Source organism: Scyliorhinus canicula, chromosome 2, assembly GCF_902713615.1.
Source record: "Scyliorhinus canicula chromosome 2, sScyCan1.1, whole genome shotgun sequence".
NCBI lineage: Eukaryota > Metazoa > Chordata > Chondrichthyes > Carcharhiniformes > Scyliorhinidae > Scyliorhinus > Scyliorhinus canicula.
This window is the reverse complement of record NC_052147.1, coordinates 125,888,591-125,914,610: the sequence shown is the minus strand read 5'-3', so window position 1 is coordinate 125,914,610 and position 26,020 is coordinate 125,888,591.

Sequence of the window (26,020 nt, the reverse complement as noted above, 5' to 3'; positions counted from 1 at the left end):
TGGGACTGCGCCACGTTACCCATTGACAGTACCACCACCTTCTGGGCCTGTGTCTCATCAGCCAGTGACTGAGCCATCTCCCTCTGGGACTGGGCCATCTTCCTCTGTGTCTGTGCCATGTTGGCAGTGCCTGGGCAAGGCCGCCCCGGTGTTCCCAGCCACGCTCAGAAGTGGCGCTGCAGTTTCCAGGTGGTTATGTACCTGGCTGCCTGTGAGAGGGTAGCCCTTCCTGGGCCTCAGCAGTGTCTGCCCAGAGTGCCCCAGGTCTTGGACTGCTGATGCATAGCCCAAATCGTCACCTCCAATGCCTCCACCGCGACGGCAAATGTGCAGTTTTGGCTTGGGTGGCACACATGGTTGGCACCACTTCCTGCTCCTGCATGTGGCTGGACTCCTGCAATTGCGCCAGCAGGTACTGGATGCTCGCTGACAACTCTTAATGTAGTCCCTGGCTCTGTGACTGCATCTCCACAATCCATGGGACTGTCCGTTCCAGAAGCCCGAAACCTGTCTGGACGGCAGCTGGTTCCTGGGGTTGCCCCCCTCCCCCCCCCCATCTGACCATCCGCCCCCTTGGGTGTTCTTAGCTCCACCTGCTGCACCGGAGCAGCTGTGTGGTGCGCACCAGAGAGTGTCCCAGAACCCTCTTCACTGAAGTGCCCAACCGAGGCGACAGTCTCTGGGATGGTGGAGGTTGTTGGATAAAGCTGTAATGGGAAAACAGTGTGATCCTCCGACTCAATATCCGGGTTTCCTGTGTCTCGGGTCGAGAGCTGGTGTCCGAGCTGCTTTCAGCGTCACTGCTCGGCTCACAGGGGAGTCTCCGATGTGGCACTGACTGGGGGTTGGGTCACCAGATGAACCCGCCCCATCTCCAGCAAGCCACAAGCCAAGATGTATGATTAGACTGTGGGCCAGAGGGAAGTGGGGGTGCTGGGGATGAGCATGAGGGTGGGGGTGAGCGTGGTGTGGGGCTGCGAGGGCGTGAGGATGGTGTGGGGGTGATGTTGGGGGGACTTGGCATACATGTCACAGGGAACTGCAATTCAGCAGGTTCTCACTTCCTCACCCATAGCCGAACTCCACCCCGGTGACCTCCCTTTCCTCTGGACTGCCAACCATGTCCCGGGCCCTCTGCTCTGCCACGGTGTGGGTCCAAAAGTCCGGCGATCCCCCTTCAGTCTTCTCCCATTCCCGGCAGTTCTGGGAGGCCTTCTCCTGGGGGAGGCATCAGTGAAGCTGGAGCTGCTCTCCTTGCTGCCATCTTGTTGGCTGGGATGGTGTGTGTGGGGAGTGAAACACAGCTGCAGCTTGTCAGCCGCCTGAGTGTCAATCATAGACCCGGTGAATCCGCACCATTTCCAATTGGATTCGATCGTGTTCCACGTGGCGCCGGTGATAGCCCCTCAACAGTAGCGGAATCAGTCCAGGAGCGGCACCAGCTTTGTTGTCATGGAACGCCATGAATCCTGCTCTCCTCTAAATTTATTAAAATAAATAAGTAAATAAAATATTCCAGGTGTCCAACAATTTTCCAAGTGCTGTGCCATAAAATCTTTTATAATGAACTCTAGAATTTTCCCCACTCTCGACTTCAAGCTGACTGGTCTATAATTTCCACTTTCCTCTCAACCTGCCTTTTTAGATGGTGGGGTTATATTAGCTACCCTCCGATCTGTAGGGGGTGAGGTTCAAACGTGACAGAGGGGAGAGCAATGGTTACATTGCGTGAGTGACACAGGGAGGCCCGAATGTTTGGAAGGTGATGCATTATTTAAATATGTCCTTGACCATGCAATTGGTCAGTAAGTAAGATCACTTGAAGTGGGAGGAGGAACATTTTGACTGCTGACCACTGCACCACTGTGCTGCCCTCTCCATAGAGTTTTGAGGGTATAGGAGTAAAGTGGAATAGTGTCTGAGGGCGTGTTCTCACACATTGCTCTCACCACCCTGGTAAAAGAGAAATGGACTGGATTCTCTATTATTGGGACTATGTCCTCACACCGGCGTCAAAACGGTGGAGTTTTACTCCTGAAAATCCTGGATTAAAGGGACACAAGTTCCCAGCCCTGCAGGGGGCTAGCAGGGACCCGGAGTAAATCTCACAGCTTTTGCTGCAGATATGGGCCCCTGCACTTCCGGGTCAGAGGCCACGCATGCGCACGGCGGCGACCTCCAGCATCCGTGCTGTGCTCCATAGCGCACTCGGGCCGCGGATGTACACCCACAAAGGAGACCTCCCGGTCGGCTGGGTGACCGACCCTCAACCCCTACACGAATATTACCGGCTGCCTTTAAGGCCCCCCCTGGCCTCCGATCCGCCTGCCCCTGACCAGGGCGGCGTCCGCAGCTGCCACTCGAGTGTACCGACCGGCTGGCCAGGTTAGATCCCCGCCATCGGGACTTCAGCTGATCAGGGGTGGCGGATGTCGGAGTGGGCCTCTGGCAATGGCCCTCGGCTGCGCGGCGTACTCCCCCGTGATGCCGCTTTTCAGTGCCTGGAGAATTGGCGAACCAGCGCCGATCCCAATTTCTGCGTCACGATTTCGGTGTCGGGGTGTGGAGAATCCAGCCAAGGTCTCCATGTGCAGTCATCTATGAATGGCAGGAACACTCAGCTCTGGCCTTCCAGGATGTCCTTCACCTGAAAGGGTAAGGATGGCATGACTAGATGGAGGCCAGGCTGATCATAGAATCATAGAATTTACAGTGCAGAGGGAGGCCATTTGGCCTATCTAGTCTGCATCGGCCCTTGGAAAGAGTACCCTACCCAAGCCCACACCTCCAGCCTATTCCTGTAACCCCACCCAACCTTTTTCTTTGGACACTAAGGGCAATTTATCATGGCCAGTCCACCTAACCTGCACATCTTTAGACTGTGGGAGGAAACCGGAGCACCCGGAGGAAACCCACGCAGACACGGGGAGGACGTGCAGACTCCGCACAGTGATCCAAGCTGGGAATTGAACCTGGGACCCTGGAGCTATGAAGCAACTGTGCTAACCAATGTGCTACCATGATGCTCACTTAGCGTTGGCCTGTTGTCATTGAGATTAAAGGAAACCTGTAAAGGACATGCTCACGGAATTGAGGTGTCAATGATGCAAGCAACTCTGCCCTGGTAATGGCTTGCACCCAGTTGAGGAAAGGTTGGGCCCATCCCAGTTTGGCACCGGTCCATGAGGAGCAAAGGCCTGAGCAGCAAGAAGCAGCAAAGCACCGGACCATGAGGAACAAAGCCCTGAGCAGCAAGAAGCAGCAAAGCCTCAAGAAGGTCAAGATGCTGACAAAGAGGGGCCATTGCAATATCAAGCAATGGCCTGACCATGAATATGTCACCGGCGGTGCTCTTATCTAGAAACAAAAGGAAGGAAATGCAGAGATATTTTATGTGTCCCAGGGTGTGGTTGTTGTATCTGTCAGTTTCTCCGGTATGAGCTGTGGTCACAACAGTTCTGGAGGAGTAACATGGAGCTCTGGCCTGCAATGAGTAAATGGTTGTCCAGGTGTCATTTAATATGGCGCCAGGTCCTTCAACTCAATGAGGTAATGGCGAAGCAATGGACACTGGCAAATCCCACATTCTGACTTTCCCAGCATTCTCCTGCACAGGTCAACACACCTTACAGCTCCACTTATTCTCCCCACTCCAGGCACCCAACACTCACACATCATCATCATTCTATTGCCCTCTCACACCCATGCCTCACAGTTATTCTTCCAAAGTTCTTCCCTCCTATCCGCACAAGCCATTTCTAACACTCATAGCTTATGGGAGAAGAGAGCACACAACCCCAGGGTGAGGAACATCCCTGGATAAGGGAATGGTGGCAGCCCTCCAATTGACAGGCATCTTGGCAGACATTGGCAGTGCATGTACCTGGCCCAGTGGAAAGAAATAAAAACAGAAAATGTTGGTCAAGCAGGTCTGACAGTATCTGTGGAGAAAGAAGCCAAGTTAATGTTTCGAGCCAAATATGGCTCTTCTTTTGTATAAGAGGAGGTGGAGCAGGTGAGACAAAATGGAAGATCACACCCCCCGTCCCACACTCCTCACATCACAGCCCCCTGTCCCACACTCCTCACATCACAGCCCCTGTCCCACACTCCTCACATCACACCCCCTGTCCCTCACTCCTCACATCACTCCCCCTGTCCCACACCTCCCACATCACACCCCCCTGTCCCACACCTCTCACATCACTCCCCCTGTCCCACACCTCTCACATCACTGCCCCCTGTCCCACACCTCTCACATCACCCCCCCCCCCCGTCCCACACTCCTCACATCACACCCCCTGTCCCTCACTCCTCACAACACTCCCCCTGTCCCTCACTCCTCACATCACTGCCCCTGTCCCTCACTCCTCACATCACTCCCCCGTCCCACACCTCTCACATCACCCCCCCCCGTCCCTCACTCCTCACATCACACCGCCTGTCCCCCACTACTCACATCACACACCCCTGTCCCTCACTCCTCACATCACACACCCCTGTCCCTCACTCCTCACATCACACCCCCCCATCCCCCATTCCTCACATCACTCCCCTGTCCCCCACTCCTCACATCACACCTACCCTGCCCCTCACTCTTCATATCACTCCCCTGTCCCACACTCCTCACATCACACCCCCCGTCCCCCACACCTCTCACATCACACCCCCCTGTCCCCCACTCCTCACATCACACCCCCTGCCCCACACCTCTCACATCACTGCCCTGTCCCACATTCCTCACATCACACCCCCTGCCCAACACTCCTCACATTACACCCCCCTGTCCCCCACTCCTCACATCACACCCCCTGTCCCACACCTCTCACATCACACCCCTGTCCCACACTCCTCACATCACACCCCCTGTCCCACACCTCTCACATCACACCCCCCTGTCCCACACTCCTCACATCACACCTCCTGTCCCACACCTCTCACATCACCCCCCCCCCCCCGTCCCTCACTCCTCACATCACACCTCCCTGTCCCTCACTCCTCACATCATCCCCCCCCCCCCCCATCCCCCACTCCTCACATCACACCCCTGTCCCCCACTCCTCACATCACACCTCCCGGTCCCGCACCTCTCACATCACACCCCCCTGTCCCCCACGCCTCACATCACCCCCCCCCCCCCCCCCCCCCCGTCCCCCACTCCTCACATCACAATCCCTGTCCCCCACTCCTCACATCAAACCTCCCGGTCCCACACCTCTCACATCAAACCCCCCTGTCCCCCACTCCTCACATCACACCCCGTCTCCCACTCCTCACATCACACCCCCCTGTTCCTCACTCCTCACATCACACCCCCTGTCCCTCACTCCTCACATCACTCCCCCCTGTCCCTCACTCCTCACATCACACCCCCCCTGTCCCTCACTCCTCACATCACACCCCCCTGTCTCTCACTCCTCACATCACCCCCCCCCCCGTCCCACACTCCTCACATCACACACCCCTGTCCCTCACTCCTCACATCACTCCCCCCTGTCCCTCACTCCTCACATCACAGCCCCGTCCCTCACTCCTCACATCACACCCCCTGTCCCTCACTCCTCACATCACACACCCCGTCCCTCACTCCTCACATCACTCCCCCCTGTCCCTCACTCCTCACATCACACACCCCTGTCCCTCACTCCTCACATCACACTCCCTGTCCCTCACTCCTCACATCACACCCCCCTGTCCCTCACTCCTCACATCACCCCCCTGTCCCCCACTCCTCACATCACACCCCCCCTGTCCCTCACTCCTCACATCACACACCCCTGTCCCTCACTCCTCACATCACACCCCGTCTCCCACTCCTCACATCACACCTCCCTGTCCCTCACTCCTTGCATCACACCCCCCTGTGCCCCACTCCTCACATCACTCCCCTGTCCCCCACTCCTCACATCACTCCCGCCCCCCACTCCTCACATCACACCCCCCTGTTCCTCACTCCTCACATCACACCCCCGTGTCCCCCACTCCCCATATCAGCCCCCTGTCCCACACCTCCCACATCACACCCCGTCCCTCACCTCTCACATCACGCCCCCCCCTGTCCCACACCTCCCACATCACACCCCGTCCCTCACCTCTCACATCACACCCCCCCTGTCCCCCACTCCCCATATCACCCCCCGTCCCTCACCTCTCACATCACACCCCCCCCCGTCCTACACCTCTCACATCACACCCCCCCTGTCCCTCACTCCTCACATCACACCCCCTGTCCCTCACTCCTCACATCACTCCCCCCTGTCCCTCACTCCTCACATCATACCACCACCCCACCTAGAGGACAATCAAAACATCTCCCTCCCATCACACCCTGCACCAAACCCCAACACTGTATTGTCATCTCTGGCCAGGTGCGTTGCACACACTGGTCACCACCGACAGATCCTCTCTGTAACTCGCCTCCATGCATCTCACATTGTCCTTTATGTGTCCCCTCGGACAGGACGGCCCATAACAGAAGGGAACGGGAGAAAACCGGAGGCAGCGTCCTGAACAACGGTGATGGAATTATCCGGGAAGGTACAGGAGAGGGCTACCTCTGAGGTGAAGGTCGGCATGTGACAACCAATTGAGCTCCCAATGCAAAATGATGTCCCCATAGCAAGTGAATCGCCACTCTCTCCCAGACCATTCCTTCCCAAGGTCTCACCTTGTCTCTTGTCTTTGGTTTTGCAGGATCCACCACCAAACCAGCCCGGCCTGTCTGGGGTACCTCGCCCCCAGCCACAACCCCAGCACACCTGGGAGCACAAGTCCGGGATGACACCAACTTCTCAGCACTGCATTCACCTGCAGCTTCCACCATGAGACCACAAGTCATAGGAGCAGAATTAGGACATTTGGCCCACTGAGTCTGTGCCGCCATTCAATCATGGCTGATATGTTTCCATTCCTCATTCTCCTGCCTTCTCCCCACACCATCCCAGAGACTATCACCATGGTGTAGCATTTTCATAAAGAGGTTCCTGGAACAATCCCTGGTGCGCACATCAATCATGCTGCGGCACTTCAGGTGGAGGTAGGAACCCCTGAGGGAGCGGGCGCATCGGAGGGTTGCCCGATCCCAGGAACCACTGTCACCTGGGCAGGTATAGCGTTTCTGGAAAGAATGATTACAATATATTACAAGTCACTGTGCTATTACAGCATATTACATGCCACTGTGTTATTCCAGTGCACTACATGCCACTGTGTTATTGCAATGTACTACAGACCACTATATTATAACACCATATTACAAGCGAATATGTTATTACAGTATATTATAGGACACTGTGTTATTAGTGTATTACAGGCTACTGTGCTATTATAGTGTTTCACAGGCTGCTGTGTTATTACAGTGTACTACATGCCACTGTGTTATTATGGTGCAATACATGCCACTGTTATTATAGCAAATCACAAGCCAATTTGTTATTACAGTGCACTACATGCCACTGTGTTATTATGGTGCAATACATGCCACTGTTATTATAGCAAATCACAAGCCAATTTGTTATTACAGTGCACTACAAGTCACTGTGCAATTACCATGTATTACATGCCACTATGTTATTACAGTGTACTACATTCCACTGTATTATTACAATATGCAACAGGCCACTATATTATCACAGCATGTTACAAGCCATTGTGTTATTACAGTATATTACAAGTCACTGTGCTATTACAGTGTATTACAGATCCGTGTGTTATCACAGGCGACCATGTTATTATAGTGTATTACCAGTCACTACACTATTATTCTGCATTAGAGGTCACCATGTTATCACAGTGTATCGAAGGCCACTGTGTTATTACAGTGTATTGCAGCCCATGAGGTTATTAGTGGATTTCAGGCTACTGTGTTATTACAATATATCACAGGCTACTGTGTTGTCACAGTGCATTACTGCCCTCTGTGTTATCACAGTATATTACAGGCTACTGTCCAATACAGTGCATTGCAGGCCACTGTGCCATCACAGTACATTAGAGGGCACTGTGTTATCAGCATATTACAGGCCACTGTATTATTAGTGTATTACAAGCTACTATTTTATTCCAGCATATTACAGGCTACTGTGTTTTTACAGTATATTACAGGCTACTGTGTTATTACATTGTACTACAGGCCACTATGTTCTTACAGCATATTACAGGTCACTGTGTTATTAGTGTATTGCAGGCTACTGTGTCAAATTGTGCAAAATGGCTAAAAGCATATTATGGGTGCTATTACAGTGTATTATGGGCCATTGTTTATTGCAGTGTCCTACAGGCCAGGATGTTATTACAGTGCACTGCAGGCCATTGTTTTACCACTGTGTATTACAAGCTACTGTGTTATTACAGCATATTACAGGCCACTGTGCTAACACAGTGCATTACAGTCTACTGTATTATTACAGCACATTATAGGCTATTGTGCTATTACAGCATATTGCAGACCACTGTGTTATTACAGTGCATTATAGAGATTGTATTATTATGGCACATTACAGACCATGTGTTAAAACAATGTATTGCAGGCCATTGTGATATTTCAGCATATTACAGGCCACTGCATTATGCAATAATGATACCAATATATAAGCATGTTTTGTCTCTGGAATATCATGCTGTTGGTTCATTTTTTTCAGTCTGAGCATCAATAAGATTTAAAACCAAGTTGACTAATAGAAAATAGCCACGTGAATACGGAGACTACTTGCCAGCTAATGCATCAGACCTATTCCAACTGGGGCGGCACGGTGGCGCAGTGGTTAGCCCTGCTGCCTCACGGCGCCGTGGACCCAGGATTCATCCCGGGTCACTGCATGTGTGGAGTTTGCACATTCTCCCCGAATCTGAGTGGGTCTCACCCCCATAACCCAAAGATGTGCAGAGTCGGTAGATTGGCCACACTAAATTGTCCCTTAATTGGAAAAAAAATAATTGGGTACTCTAAATTTATTTAAATTTTTTTAAAAAGATCCATACCAACTGACCGATCCCCGAGACATATTTCACTCAGGTGATCCCTACAGGATGCATTTCCCTCTTGAATATGTTAATGAAATGGGGAATGTTGCGATTAAGATTTCAAATAACAATCTCATCAAATACAGTCACTCCTTCAGTCAGAGCACTATCTCTGCTGGAGATCTCATCAGTCTACATTATAGAAAAGCTACCCAGTATATTATAGGTCACACAGCTAGTGGAAAACCTACGTCGCCAATATATGCCACAGAAAAGAACTGTCTGCACCAATATATTTATTCAGGCTCTGGAGATGAAAATCTGCTGAGATTTTAGGAGGATAAGCAAGTGTCCATTTTCCTTTGAAAATGCCCCCAGAGGCGTGGTCCATTTCTCGAATCCAGAAGAAGACAATCAAATTTGTCTGGTGTGAATATACAAGGAAAGAAAATCAGGTGACCAAATGGAAACACAGCATAGAGGTTAGAGGTCACTAGCTGCTTCATCACACATCCTGATATGAGCATCCTCAGAAAACTGATCAACCAAATTAATGCAGCCATTGCAAGCAGCGGGATTGGGAAAAGAAAAGGATTTGGATGTAAGTATTGATCACCCACAGAGCTTCAAAGCAATGTGAAGTTGTTATCATCAAATACTCTTATCAATAAACAAGTTAATCTATCAAATTATTCCAAAGCTTCAAATATCCAATTTTGAAATAAAATTATTTACATTTTTCATTAATAAACATGAGTTGTGTTTGAGCCATCAACAGCTTCAGTGGAAAATTAAAATAAAACTGGACTTATTGAACATTCAAATCCTCTTGCCTGTGCTGAATGCTAATGCTTACCTGTTACAGCAGAATCTAACCGTGAATTTACTGCAACCTGATTAATCAGAGGATATTGATCTTCCTCAGCTTATCTTTATCTTGGACACAATAGCAAGCTTCCCCTTTGGCATCAATGTAACCAAATGGTATTAAGTGTTGACTGACATGAAAAAGTTACGGGGTAAATAAAACAAATAAACATTAAACATTCCGCGAGCAGAAAGCCAATAAAAAGCAGGTTTAGTCTTTAAAAAATGATTGAATCAGGTTGTTAATGTAGTTTCCTAAAGTTAATACCGTGTCCCAAATTATTTTGTGAGATTTATCATTACGAATTGATCTGTCTGAAAGTTATTGATGCACAATGACTGTAAACTGCTAGTTTGAAATAGCCCAGCAGGCACTCACGTTTGTTTGCTAAACTCCCATGATTCAGAGTAGATAATTGGTCTGTGAAGTTTACAGTAAAAGCTAAATCTGTTGCTTTGTATCCCAGCTGGCTGAGAACAGGTTACAAACCTCAGCGTAAAGACCTTGCCAGCAGCAAAACCTCACAATTCTCTTCAAAACGTGTTTTGTAATGTTTTTCAGGTGCTGTATGGAAGTTCATTATCAGGATGAAGTTACAGTATAGGTTTGTTTGAATCATAGCAATTCTGACAACAGTGACATGACTTAATATATTGCACTGGGCATTGAACACAGCGTGGCTAAATCCCCTGTGAATTTGATCATCTGTTTCTTTCCCTTCACAAGTTTCAATCACCTATTAAACCTTTGAGATCCAGCTGCAAGCTAATGTTGATTGAAACCTTAAAACAATTTTTAAAGAATCAAGAGCGCACTAATTGTTCTATTAAACAAGTCAATTATCTTTGGTCAATTTTAAACACTTTTCCAAATTTCATTTTGCTCTAATGATCTGTGCATAAGCTAGAACGTCCTCTTTAGCAAATGTCATGCTCTGAAGACTTCTGCATTAATTTAATCAATTAAAAATATAATGTACATACATTATAGTACAACATGAAACATAATTATTGGAAAAAATTGAAACATATTTCAGAGAAATAGTAAATATTGCTACTGCTTAGAAAAGAAATAGAAATAGTTTTTCTCAGCTGGTTTATGGTTGATTGGATGAAGGAACCACAAACAACATTGCTCTCAACCAGAACTCAAAAGACAATTTAATACATTCAGAAAGACAAAATATTTTGCAATAATGCTCATATTGGCAAAAAACAAACTTGAAACAGTATTTCAGAAAACTAATAAAACCTATTTTGATGACACTGAGCAATTGCAAAACAAGTGGAGAGTTTTCCAATTTGCACTCACTGAAGAAAACTCCTCCTGCCCTCGTTAGAGGTTTTGGAAGCTCATGAAAACCAGCTCCAAGGCAGGTGGGGCTTGGCTGGCAGCATACCTTGGAGGGGGAATGCTTTGATTCGGGAATGGATGGACCTTTGGGCAATCAACAGAGGTCTTTCCAATTTTCCTTTATGGAGAATTAGAATCCAGAAAAGTTCTTCTGTCAGACACACTGGACGGAATTCTCTGTGCGTTGTGATTCATTTTTGCTGCCGACAGTGCAACCCCGCCCGTGGATTTCCCGGTGAAATAGGGTGGCCTCAATGGGAAATCCCATTGACAAGCAGCAGGAAGATAGAATCCCGCTGCCAGTGAACGGCACACTGCCAAGAAACACACAGCTGAGGTGTACCAGCAGGTAATACAGCACAGTCGAGGCCATTCGGCCCATTGAGTCTGCACCAAAATATGAAAAACACCTAATCTGCTCATCTAATCCCATTTGCCAGCACTTGGCCCATAGCCTTGAATGTTATGATGTGCCAAGTGCTCATCCATGCACCTTTTAAAGGATGTGAGGCAACCTCCCTCTACAACTCCCCCAGGCTATACATTCCAGATAGTCACCTCCACCTGGGTAAAAAAAGTTTCCTCAAATCCCCCCTAAACTTCCTGTCCCTCACCTTCAACCTGTGTCCTTTCGTGACTGACCCTTCAACTAAGGAAATCAGCTGTTCCCTATTCACCCTGTCCATGCCCCTCATAATCTTGTACACCTCAATCAGGTAACCCCTCAGTTTTCTCTGCTCCAGCAAAAACAACCCAAGCCTATCCAACCTCTCTCAATACCTTATATGTTCCACCCCAGGTAACATCCTGGTGAATCGCCTCTGCACCCACTCCAGTGCAATCACATCCTTCCCATAATGTGGTGACCAAAATTGCACACAGTACTCCAGCTGTGGTCTCACCAAAGGTATATACAACTCCAACATGACCTCCCTGTATTTGTAATCTATGCCTTGATTGATAAAGGCAAGTGTCCTATATGCCTTTTTCACCACCCTATTAATCTGCCCTTCCGCCTTCAGGGATCTATGGAGAAACATGCCAAGGTCCCTTTGCTCCTCAGAACTTCCCAGTGTCAGGCCATTCATTGAACACTTCCTTGTCAAATTACGCCTTCCAAAGTGTATCACCTCACACTTTTCTTTTTTTTAAATAAATTTAGAGTACCCAATTATTTTTTTCCAATTAAGGGGCAATTTAGTGTGACTAATCACCTATCCTGCACATCTTTGTGTTGTGGGGGTGAAACCCATGCAGGCACGGGGAGAATGTGCAAATTCCACACAGACAGTGACACGGGGCTGGCACTGCGCCACCATGTTGCTTCCAACTCACACTTTTCAGAGTTAAATTCCATCTGCCAGATGGAACAAAAACACAATGAATCATTTTCAAAAAGGGATGGATGAATTTTCCAAAAAGGGATGAAGAGCTATTAGAATCATTTAAAAAAAAAATACAGTACCTAATTCCTTTTTTTCCAATTAAGGGGCAATTTTGTGTGGCCAATCCAGCTACCCTGCACATCTTTGTGTGAGACCCACGTAGAAACGGGGAGAATGTGCCAACTCCACACGGACAGTGACTTGTGTCCTCGGTGCCGTGAGGCAGCTGTGCTAACCATTGCTCCGCTATGCCACCCAGCTATTAGAATCATTGTAACAGTCTGATGGGTGGTTTGGAAAGGAAGATTAGATGGACCAGTGTCTTCTGCCAAAAAGATTGCTGTTTCACTCTGTTAAAATTCAATAAAAACATAATTAAAATAAATATTGCAACAATTTGCATCAGGTTCCTCCCCAGAGAATTGCACTGAAAAGTTTAAGCTTGGCAGAAAATAGAACTAAATGTTTTCAAGCAATAACCCATGGGGTACCAACTCTGATTATGCAAATCATAATGTCAATTAACATTGTAAATCCTTAAATTAGTTCCATTATCATCCTCAGGTGAATATGTTCATTATAGATTGCTCAATATTGTTCATTTTATCTCCTTATTGTTGTTTTTCTCAAATGGCATCTTAAATGTGTTTTTAAGAGAACTCTAAATTAATAATCATTACTGTGAAAGCAAAGTTGGCAAAATTATTAGTTTCCTTTTCGAATTCTATAATAAATATTGTTTAGAGCTAAATTTGCTCTCATCGCACTTGGCATTACACAAATCATTATAATGAAGCTCCCGAAATGTAAACGGGAATAAAAATGTAAGCATGTCTCTTCCGGGAATGTACCAATAAGCCAATTTAAGAGAAATAGTATTTTACAGAAGGTACACATAAAATGAAAACTCAATCTCCACATCAAACAAGAAAATATCATGGACAAAACATTTGGCTCCATTACACTGCTGGGGCTGGCTATACACATGCCAGAATAGCTGAATGTGACAGGCAAATGGTTTTGAGCAACGTTTCCTGTGCCACTCCTGCATTGCGTCATGCTGTGTCAGCATGATCTGCTCCGGGAATGCCGGAAACCTCCATGGTGGGCCTTCTTTAACACCAAACAGCCTCTGAAGCTGATTGGATGTTCAATCTGCCAACCTTGAAACACACAGACCAGTTAACGCCACATCCCAAACTTTCCCAGCTGAATATAGGTTCAACTTACATCGCATTCACAGTGCAGAAGGAGACCATTCGGCCCATCGAGTCTGCACCAGCTCTTTGAAAGAGCACACTACCCAAGCCCACACCGTCACCCTATCCCCATAGCCCAGTAACCCCACCCAACACTGAGGGCAATTTTGGACATTAGGGCAATTTAACATGGCCAATCCACCTAACCTGCACATCTTTGGACTGTGGGAGGAAACCGGAGCACCCGGAGGAAACCCACGTGCACACGGGGAGAACGTGCAGACTCCGCACAGACAGTGACCCAAGCCGGGAATTGAACCTGAGACCCTGGAGCTGTGAAGCAATTGTGCTAACCACTATGCTGCCGTGCTGATGAGGGACATCCCTCTCTCCTATTTTTATTTAAAAGGCCAGTAATATAACTTGCGGGTGATCATCTTTTTGGTTTACTTTTGCTTCTGCAAAGTTTGTGTAAGTATTGCGGTGCCCTCTTGAAGAGGCTCTTGTGGCTTGTTGAATTTTGTAGTGCGTGTTGCTGCATTCTGACGAGGAAGTCAGAGAGGCTATTGGCCTGTCTGCAGAAACCCGATAGAGTTATGGGACAATTGTTGTAATTCTGTTGGTCTGCAACACACTAGAGATATGGAGTTAATCTGCAGGTTCAGAGGTAGGGAGGTAGCCTGCATTCAAGAAGGCTGGTCACCACCAGCTTCCCAGGGAAATTTTGGAGGGACAATGAAAATGCTGGCCTACCCAATGAGGCCCATGTCCCGTGAAAGAATAATTTTTTTAAAGTGTGCAGGAAATTAGTTAGACCACATCTGGAGTACAGTTTTGGTCTCCTTATTTAAGAAATGATATCATTGCAGTGGAAGCAGTTCAGAGAAGGTTCACTTGACTGATTCCTGGGAAGAAGGGTTGCTTAAGGAGGAACTGTGAACATATTGAGTCTATACCCATTGCAGTTTAGAAGAATAAGGGGTGATCTTATTGAAACATTTAAGATCCACATGGATTGAGAATTAGTCTTTTTTGGAGTGCCAAGTGCTGACTATTGGGGGTTCCCAGGGATCAGTGTTTGGACTCCAGCTCTTCACAATACACATCAATGATTTAGATGAGGGAACCAAAGTGATATTTCCAAGTTTGCTGATGACATAAAACATTATCCATTATCTGTGCCGCTATCTTTTTTAAGACACTAGGTACAAGGAGCTTGTCAGCCTTTAGTCCCACTAGTTTCCCCAGTACTTCTTCTTCAGTGATTTTGATTGTTTTAAGTTCCTCCTCCCTTTTATTTCGAGATTGTTTTACGATTCTTAGGATGTTTTGTTTGCTATCTCAAAATATCGTGGGCGCAATTTAACAGAAATTAAACAGTCCCGTTTTGAGCGTGTTTAGCCGGGTGTTTCCTGACACTAGTAACGCTGAGAATGGCCATGCTATTAAACAGGACTCTACTTCATTTCTCGGGCTCAGCTCACCAATGCAGGAAGAGATTGGGACACCATTTTTAAATGGCAACCCGATCTTCAGACCCTCTACCATGGCCTCCGGACCTCCCCAACTCACCAATAAGGGGGTCATCGACCCCCGTCACCCCACCTCAATAGGGAAGGGCACTGCTGAGCCTGATCCCCGGCATGATGCTACCTGGGCACTGCCAGCCTGGCACACTGCCAGGGTGGCACCCAGGTGGCACTGCCAGCCTGCCAGACTGGCAATGCCATGGTGTCTGGGTCTCTTGCGAGAGTTACAATCCTCGTCGCATCCTGAGTCGGGAACGGCAAGTCATATAGACTGCGCTCCAGATCACATGATATGACAACGTGAAATGCCATCAGTGAATTCATGTGTGACTTTCAATCCCCTTCCATTTGAAAACCAGACCTATCACAAACTAGATGATCGTTGCCAGCCTAAAAAACAGCCCCTAAGTAAATATTCTCCAATACCCTTGCCATTCTTCCCTTCCTGCCTCATTCATGAAAGTAGCACACATTCTCTCCAGCACATTTTGCATTTCTTCTGTGCAATTTACATAATCACTCTCTGCTGCATCTCCCCAGACAGATTTTAATCACAGTCTCTCCAGTATAATTTACATAAATCAGTTTCTGCAGAATATTTACCCTGAAAGTTTGAAGTACTTACACACAACTGGATGCCAATTCATCAGGAACCAGCACAAAAGTCACCTGATTGCACAGAAGCAGAAGAGTTTGCTGCAGTGTTCTGGGACAACCTCCAACTCAGTGACAAAAAATCCATACAGGATGCCCCTTCCTCTGTCTCACAAGGGGCCACTGTAAAAAGATGTGCATTTGTTAACCTGAAACTTAATTTCCTGCACTCTGCTTTTGATATTCTCAGATTCACCTGACAGACATGAATCCTGCAGCAGCATTAGCTGAGCATTTACTGAAAATGTGCAGGTTAGTCACTTGATTCTACCTGAAGCTCTGAAACACTGTGTGGGAACCAGTCAGCCTCACTTTATCTGTCTGCCATTTATAAGTACTTTGTTCCATGTTTGAGCACATCAGCTTTCGAAGCAGTAATTTTCTGAAATAAATGAATTTATACTCCCGGGAAGAAATATCTGACAGTAAATAAAATCAATCTGTTACTGAATTTTCAGTTTTTGTGAACTGCTACCAAATGTCCGAACATGGACCGGAATGTAAATCATCTATCATAAGTTCTACCACTGAGCTGCCACGTACATACGGGAAATGCTTTGGGACAATTGGCTAGCCCCTGGAAATAGTCACAGGGATTGCGATTTGTAACTAACTGGTGAGCACCCAGTGTATTGCTCTGATTGAACATGTCTCGCCAGCAACTTCGTTTTTCAAAGATCAGGGCACTATTTTTCTAGGCCACGCTGGTCCAGAAAAGTTCAAATAGAACCAACAACCCCCCCCCCCCCCCCCCCCCCCCCCCGGGCCCCCCAACGGAACCTCCCCCCAGCGCTGCCTGGGCAGTGTCAGGGGATAGTGCCAAGGGGAGGTGCCTGGGTACTTACCGAGAATGACTCTCTCACCTGAGCTCCTCCAGCATCCCTGACACCAATGTGAATGGATAATTTAATGAGGGAGGTGGAAGGTGGTGAATGATCAGGCCAAGCTCTTATCTAAACTTCAAAACCTAGGACTTGGCTCCTCCCTCTGCAACTGGATCCTTGACTTCCTGACGCAATCAGTAAGAATAAACAACAGCACCTCCTCCATGATAGTGCACAATATCGGGGCCCCGCAAGGCCCCATACTTAGTTCCCTACTATTCTCCCCATACTTGACTGCGTGGCAAAATTTGGCTTCAACTCCATCTACAGGTTTGCTGAAGACACGACCGTCATGGGTCAGATCTTGAACAACGATGAGTCAGAGTACAGGAGGGAGAGAGAACCGAGTGGCTTGGTACAGCGACAACAATCTATTCCACAATGCCAGCAAAACTGAAGAGCTGGCATTTGATTTCAGGAAGCAAAGCATAAGGCCAGCACCGCGGGTTCAATTCCCGTACCAGCCTCCCTGAACAGGCCGCGGAATGTGGCGCCTAGGGGCTTTTCACAGTAATTTCCTTGAAGCCTACTTGTGACAATAAGCGATTTTTATTATTATTATTGTCATACACACCCCTGTCTGCATCAATGACGCCTCGGTGGAGATGGTTGACCGCTTCAAATGTCTAGGTGTACACATCACCAACAATCTGTCCTGGTTCACCATCATCGCCGCTGCCACAAAGAAAGCACAACAGTGCCTATACTTCCTCAGGAAATGAAGGAAATTCGGCATGTCCATTTTGACTCTTACCAACTTTTACAGATGCACCACAGAAAGCATCCTGGCTGCATCATAGCCTGGTATGGCAACTGCTTAGCTCAAGACTGTAAGAAATTATAGAGAGTTGTGAACACCACCCAGTCCATCACGTAACGCCGCCTCCCATCCATTGACTCTATTTACACCTCGCGCTGCCTTCGGAAAGCAGGCAGCATGATCAAAGACACCTCCCACCCGCGTTATTCACTCTTCCAACTTCTTCCATCGGGCAAGAGATACAAAAGTCTGAGAACATGCACTAACAAGTTCAAAAACAATTTCTTCCTCGCTGTTACCAGATGCCCGAATGACCCCCTTATGGGCTGAACTGATCTCTTCACACATCTTCTCTACTGAGTAGTACCACACTCATATGCTTTACCTGATACTTGCATCTATGTATTTACATTGTGTATTTATGTATGTCCTATGTTTTTCCAGGTATGGAACGATCTGTTTGGGCAGTATGCAGAACAATACTTTTCACTATTGTTATGGGCCAGGGTTTAGAGAACCCCAAAGTGTATCATGGAGTTCACCTGACCCACAACTTTTACTAGATTGTGGTATGGGGAGCACACGGCCCACTCTACAGATGTGGCACAGCAGAAATGGAAAAGTATTTTTTTAAGTAAAACAATGTTTATTCTATGAACTCAAGTTAACCTTTTTAAAACATACAGTGAACATCTTAGCAACCATTAATTCAAATACAACCCCCAAAGAATACAGCACTAAGTAATCCTTTAAGCTTTCCTTTTAACATCCCTAAGACTTACAACACATTTTACCAGAAGCACATCAGGTTAAAGTCACTACTATTATTAGTTTTAAATCACCAGGATCGATTTACAGTCTTCAGATTACAGAGAGAGACTCTAATACACCTTCTGGCTGTGACTGCAGTTATCCAGCTCTGAAAACGAAACTGAAACACACCCTGCAGCAAACAGCTTGAAATGAAAGTAAAAAGCTGACAGACAGCCCAGCTCCACCCACTCTCTGACATCACTGCAGTAATAAACACCCATTTCTTAAAGGTACTCTCACTACAGATATTTGTATACACACCCATTTATAAACACCTATTTCTTAAAGGTACATTTAAAAAAAAAATAACTTTAGAGTACCCAATTAATTTTTTCCAATTAAGTGGCAATTTAGTATGGCCAATCCACCTAGCCTGCACATTTTTGGGTTGTGGGGGCGAAACCCACACAAACACGGGGAGAATGTGCAAACTCCACACGGACAGAGACCCAGAGTCGGGATCGAACCTGGGACCTTAGCGCCATGAGGCCGCAGTGCTAACCCACTGTGCCACCGTGCTGCCCTAAGATACATTTCTTAAACACCCATTTCTTAAAGGTACACTCACATGACACTACACCACGGTCCACGTGACAATAAATCAAATCAAAATCAAACACTGACTGCCTCTCTATTCATGATGAGCACCTCTCCATTCTGGGCTAGCATCGGGATGGGGTCTTGGGTGCTTGGACTGTGCGAAAGAAACCTTGTGCGTCATGGCTATCTGCTGACTGCAGATCTCCTGCACTTTCTCCACCCACCGTCTGTTCTTTAGATCGTGGGTTTTTTCTGGACCTCAGCCTTCAGCTGTCAGCAGAGCTGCTTTTTGCTCCCTGGTTGGATTGCTGTTTCATGTTCAGAAAAGCTTTGCTCTTGCGGCTTATCGGCTCCTGGATCTCCTGGTAATTCTCATCGAACCCGTCTTGGTGTTTCCGGGGTGAGTGACCAAGTGTCTCAGCAGTGCTGATTATGTTGGCCTTGAGGGCGGAAAAGCTGCTGTGGACACTCTGTGTCTCTGGGTCACAGGAGTCGATAAGTTGGCAATGAACCGCTAGCTGAATAGGGCTCCCTTATCAGGTATTGGGTGCCTCACCATTGTTACCCTGCAGCACTTTTTCTGTTGCCGTTATTGATTTGGGGCTACATTGATATTGATGACGGAGCTGATTGGATGGTGGTCCATCCAGCAGTCATCGACTCTTACACATGCAGGTGATATAAATATACTTGCGGTCCCTTGCTCGGATGTAATCGAGCAGATGCCGGTGCCTGGAGTGAGGCTGTTGTCATGAAGCCTTGTCCTTGTCTTTCTGATGGAACATGGTGTTGAGAAGGCCGTGTTCTAGCATTTTGTCAGGAGCAGTGTATCATTGATGCTGGATTTCCCTATCCCCTCTCTGTCGATTGCGTCTCCCCAAAGGTCTGTGACCTTTCCAACTCTGGCATTGAAGTCACCAGGGACGATAAGCTTGTGCCTGTGGGGAACGTGTCAAGGATTGTTCGAGGCTGGAGTAAAATTCCTCTTTGGCCTCGTCTGTAGCTTCCAGTGTTGGGGCATACACGCTGAGGGCTGTGGTGCACTGGTTCTGGGCTAGGGTGAGCCAAAGGGTCATGAGGTGTTCATTGATCCTGAGACGGCCAATTAGTTTGTTTTTAATAGTGAAACCTATCCTGTAGTGGCAGCGATCGTCTTCTGATTTACCTTTCTGGAAGAAGGAGTAAGTGCCACATTGTTCTTTGAGCTGACCTTGTCCGGCCCACTGGGTCGCTCTCAAGGCGGAAGTGAGAGTGTCGAAATGCCTGAGCTCTGGGGCAGTGATAGAAATATGCAATTCCAGTCTGTCACTGAGGGGGTTGTCCATGAGGGTCTGACCTTCCAGATCCAGAATTTCATTTTAACAGGAAGAAGAAATATGTGTATGAATTATTTCAATGTGGAGTGGCTGTTGCACACCAGTTACCTAATGGGTTTGATGAAGCAAAGCCTTGGTCCAGTGGCAATGGGGGTCCAAGACACAGGAGACCAGGTTCTGCTGCATGGACATAGGGCATATAAATGCACATACTCCTCCTGTCCTCCTTTCTCCTTCCCACAGGACATCTTCCCCTGGGATTCATAAGGAACTACTGGCCAGTTAGTTTCACATCCACCATTGGGAAACTGCTGGAATATATTATTAAGAATGCTATAGTGGGGAACTTTGGAAATCTCAGTGGAATCAGGCAGTGTCAATATGGTTTTGTGAAAGGGACAAATGTATTTGAATTCTTTGAGGAAACAACAAACAACGTGGATAAAGGAAAACATATGAATGTATTATACTTAGATTTCCAGAAGGCATTTGACAAAGTGCCACATCAAAGGTTGCTTATAAGTGCTCGTGGTGTATTAGCATGGATAGAGGACATAATAATATAAAGTATGGGGTTAAAATCTAAAAGGGGTGAAGGAGCAGAGGGAGATGGGTGTATATGTGCATCAATCATTGAAGGTGGCAGGACAGATGGAGAAAGCAGTTAATAAAGCATTTGGTTTTCTGGGCTTTTTTGATTGGGGCAGAGAGTACAATAGCTGAATTTACACAAGACACTAATTCGACCTCAGCTGGAGTATTGTGTACAGTTCTGGGTGCCACACTATAGGAAGGATGTGAACACATTGGAGAGAGTGCAGTCGAGGCTCACAAGAATGGTTCCAGGGGCGAAAACCATCCAATATGAGGATAGATTGGAGAGGTTGGGACTGTTCTCCTTGGAGAGAAGGCGGCGAACTGGAGCTTTAGTAGAGATGTTCAAAATTCATGGGGGGGGGGGGGGGGGGGCTGGACAGAGAAGATAGGGAGAAATCGTTTTTACTCGAAAAAGGATCAAGAACGAGAGAGCACAGATTCAAGGTGATTTGCAAAAGAAGTAAATGTGATGTGAGAAAAAGCATTCGAGGGGGTATTGGATGATTTTTTGAATGGAAACAATGTGAAGGGGTACGGGGAAAAGACAGGGGAATGGCACCAAGTCATGATGCTTGTTTGGACTGCCGTGCAGATACAATGCGCCTAATGGCCTCCTTCAGCGCTATAACAGTTCTATGAGTGTGATTAACTAACAGCAAACAGACAGCGGGAACAAATAGGGCTTTTTGGGCTGGCAAGATGTAATGAGTGGAGTGTACAGGAATTAGTGCTGGTACCTGAACTTTTTACAATGTATGTGAAAGATTTGTATAACTGAATCCAATATTTATGGTTGCAATATTTGCTGATGACAAAGTGGTAGTGTGAGTAGAGTGAAATAAATCTACCATAAGTTGTGAAGAGGACCTATGAGCTGGATTTTCCACAGTCACTGTTGTTCCCGTTGTATGCACCCCCGCTGCTGTTTCGCTGGCGGTGGGACCAGAAGATCCCGCGGGTGGGAACACCTTGAAAGGGATATGGACATGGAAAGGGATGGCCACCAACACATTGGGCGCGATTCTCCGCAAATGCAGCGAGTCGTAAAGGCTGCCGTGAAACTGTCCGTGTTTCACGGCAGCCTCCACGCCCCCTCCCAGGACCCGATTCTCCCCCCCGGGTGGGGCTAGCAGCGGGGCCCCGTGAAGCACGGCATCGCGGGCTTAGCAACCGTCGCTAAGTCCACGCGCCAAGCGTCACGCCGGCTGACGCGCACGATGACGTCAGCCGCGCATGCGCGGGTTGGATGGCTCCAAATCGCGCATGCGCGGATGACGTCATCACGCAGACGCATGCGCGGGCCGTCATGCCCTTCAGCCGCCCCGCGGACTGATCCTGCGGGGCGGCGGAAGAACAAATAGTGCGCCGGTATCGGACCCGCTGCCCGCGATCGGTGCCCACCGATCGCAGACCCATGCCACCCTTGGCACGGCCGTGGTGCGGCCGTGCCAATCGGTGCCATGGTTGTCCGGGACGGCACTTTGCAGCCATTTTCACGAACGGTGAGAGCAGGTGTGATCGCGTTCGTGAAAACGGCCGTAAAGGCCTGGGAACTCGGCCCATCGGCCTGGGGAGAATCGCTGTTCGCCGTAAAAAACGGCGAGCAGCGATTCGTGTCGTGGGGCAGCCGTGGGGGGGGGGGGGGAGAATAGCGGGAGGGCGTGAAAAATGTCGGGGACGCCCTCCCGCTATTCTCCGACCCGTCGTGGGCAGCAGAGAATCGCGCCGTTTAAGAGAACCAGCCAGGACATAAGCATTCGTACTGTCGGGCGAAGTCAAGTCAGAAGAAGCAGAGGATTCGGGGCCCTTGATGGATTCCCTGGTGTATTCATAGAATTTACAGTGCAGAAGGAGGCCATTCGGCCCATCAAGTCTGTACCAGCTTTGGAAAGAGCACCCCACTTAAGCCCACACCTCCACCCTAATAACCCAATAACCCTTCCTAACCTTTTTTTACACTGAGGGCAATTTAGCATAGCCAATCCAACTAACCTGTACATCTTTGGACTGTGGGAGGAAACCGGAGCATCCGGAGGAATCAGACACAGTCATGAGGAGAACGTGCAGACTCCACACAGACAGTGACCAAATCGGGAATTGAACCTGGGACCCTGGAGCTGTGAAGCAACTGTGCTAATCACTGTGCTAACGTGTCATTGGGCACACATATGGCCATCAAGGACCCCACAGAGCAGCCTGGTAATGGAAGGGTTTCCACTCACTCAATGTACAACTGATCTATGTCCACCACAAACACTTCCTTCGGGTGTGTGCACAGTTTCTGGGGAGCAGACATGTGTTTTTTTTACGTTTTTATGGACTTTCTACATTTTATACACTGTACATTCGGTAAGGAAATATGTGGCGGTTATCATATACCAGTCATTTTCCTCTGTATTGGTCCTCCCTCCCCTGCCCCTTTCTCCCCCTTTTGTCGTTGGCCTCACTCCCTTTCTTTTCCCCTTCCCCGATCCTATTTCAGCGTTTCTTTGGGGTTCCGTTTCTTGTGGCTTTGTTCTAGGCACCCTGGTCTTCCAGCCTCCCCCTCCTTTTTCTCTGGCCTCCCTTCCCCTGCCCTCCCTGTCTGTTCCCTACAGTCCTGTTGGCTCCCATGGGTCCCTCCCCCTCTCCACTCTCCCACTCTCTTAGCTGTTGCCTTCAAACAGATCCTGGAACAAGTTGGTGCATGGCCTCCACGTATTGTGGAAGCCAGCCCCTGACCCTCGGATGGTGAATCTCCAAGTGGAGAAATTCTGCCGGGTCTGCCAGCCAGTCTGCAGCTGTGGGTGGTGCTGCTGCTCGCGAGCCGAGCAGGATTCATTGGCGGGCGATTAGGGAAGCAAAGGCAAGGACATCGGCCCTCTTCATCATAATTCTGGCTGAAGATTGCCACTCTTGGGCATGACTCCACCTTCATCCCTACCATCTTGGACATTGCCTCAAAGAAGGCTGTCCAAAACCCAACAAGTCTGGTCATTCCCAGAACATGTGGGCATGGTTGGCTGGGCCTCCCTGGCACCATTCACATTTGTCCTCTACCTCCGGGAAAAACCTCCTCATTCGGGTTATACATGGAACATAGAACATACAGTGGACAAGGAGGCCATTTGGCCCTTTGGATCTGCATTGATCCACTTAAGCCCTCACTTTCACCCTATCCCCATAACCCAATAACCCCTCCTAACCTTTTTGGTCACTAAGGGAAATTTATCATGGCCAATCTACCTAACCTGTGGGTTCTTGTCAGGTGTGCTCTGTGCACCAATTTCAGTTGCATGAGGCTTAGCCTTACGCATGAGGAGGTGGAAATGGCCCTGTTCAGTGCTTTGCCGCAGAGTCCTTACCCTATTTCCATCCCTAGCTCTTCCTCCCATTTTTCCCTCGTCTCATCCAGTGGGGAGTGCGTCCTTTCTAAGTGTCGTCCATAAAGGTCCCTATAGTTTCACTGCCCCAGACTGTCTGCGTCCAGTAACCTATCTGGCATTGTGCTTCTCGGGAAAGCTTGCAGAGAAAGTTTTTGACCTGTAGATGTTGGAGTTTGTTTACGTTTGGCAGTTCCAGTCACTCCATCAGTTCATCTAAGGTCGTTAGTCTGTCCTCGTTGTAAAAGTCCATAACCGTCGGTGTCCCCGTCTGGTCTCCGTCTCTTTGGCATTGAGTATGGCCGGTGCGAACCTATGGTTGCTGCAGATGGCGGCCACGGTGTGCATACTGGTCAGACCAAAGTGCTGCTTCATTTGGGTTTAAGTTCTCAGGGTAGCTACCACCACTGGGCTTGTTGAGTATTTTGTTGACGGGGGTGGGAGCGCTACCATGGCAAGGGCCCGAAGGGTCATTCCTGTACAGACGGTCTCCTCCATCCTCATCCATTCTGTCTGGCTCCTTCACCCATCCCTTCACTCTTTCTGCCATGGCTGCCCAGTGGTAGTATTGCAGGTTCAGGAGGGCCATGCCCTCTATGTTCCTTCTTCTTTTTCGGACTTTTTTGAGGATTCTTAGATTCTTTCCGTCCCACACAAATGCAATAATCATCTTGTCTATTGCCTGGAAAAAGGCCTTGGAGATGTAGATCGGTATGGACCGGAGGAACCTAGAGAGTACATTCACCTTGATCGTCTGTACCCTCCCCGCCAGGGAGAGTGGGAGTGTATCACATCTCTGCAGGTCCATGTTTACTTTTTTACTTCCTCCGCCAGACAGGTCAGGTTCCACTTGTGGATCCGTGTCTAGTTATGGGCTATCCGGATCCCCCGGTTAGCAGAATTTATTTTGGGCTAGTTTAAATGGGTTACCCTCCAGCTCTGCCTCTCCCCCTCTTGGATTCACCCAGAATACTTCATTTTTGTCCAGGTTGGGTTTGTAGCCAGAGCAGGCTCCAAACTCTCCCAGATGCTTCATGAATTCTTCCATGCTGCTTTGTGGGTCCGAGATGTAGAGGAGCAGGTCATCCACAGAGGGAGAGACTTTGTGCTCTCTGCCTCATCTTCAGATTCTCTTCCAGCTTTTCGCCGCTTCGGGAGTAGACATGACATCTACAGACTAACGAAGTCCAGGATGCCAGACATTGTCAGACCCGTCCCCAACCCCAAGCAACTTCAAGGATGGATACTGGGTGACAACAACTAACTGAAATGTGGTTACTAAAGCCTGTGAGGTACCCTAGGTAAGCAGCTGACTTAGCTGTACCATCGTGTTTGATGTCCTTGGCAATTGTCCTCTAGCTGCTTGGGGCCTGGAGGGTTCAAGCATATTGAGAGCCTCCTGCACTGGTGCAGGAGCCTCCTCTGTCATTGAAGCCCTGTGAGACACTGGTATCACTGAGGAGCAGCTGTCTACACTAGGAGCACTCTGCAAGGAGCATCAGGTGCGGTAGGGAACCACTCATCTACCCGATTAGAGGGTACATCCTGCTCACCTGAGAAGTCTGAGAACATTGGCTTTGAATGTTGATACTCCTCCAACTTGCTCAGCCGTAGCTCCATAGAGCACAAGGAGGGGACACTGCACTCTCTGACATTCCCACCTGCTCTTCAGAGGTCGTTGCAGCTGTCTGCTCTAACCTTTGACCTGAATGAGAGAAAGGATTGATTACAACATTCCACCTTGTAATTTACAGCAATCCTATCCTGGAGCTCCATGTGCCCAGTGGTGTTCGCCAGAA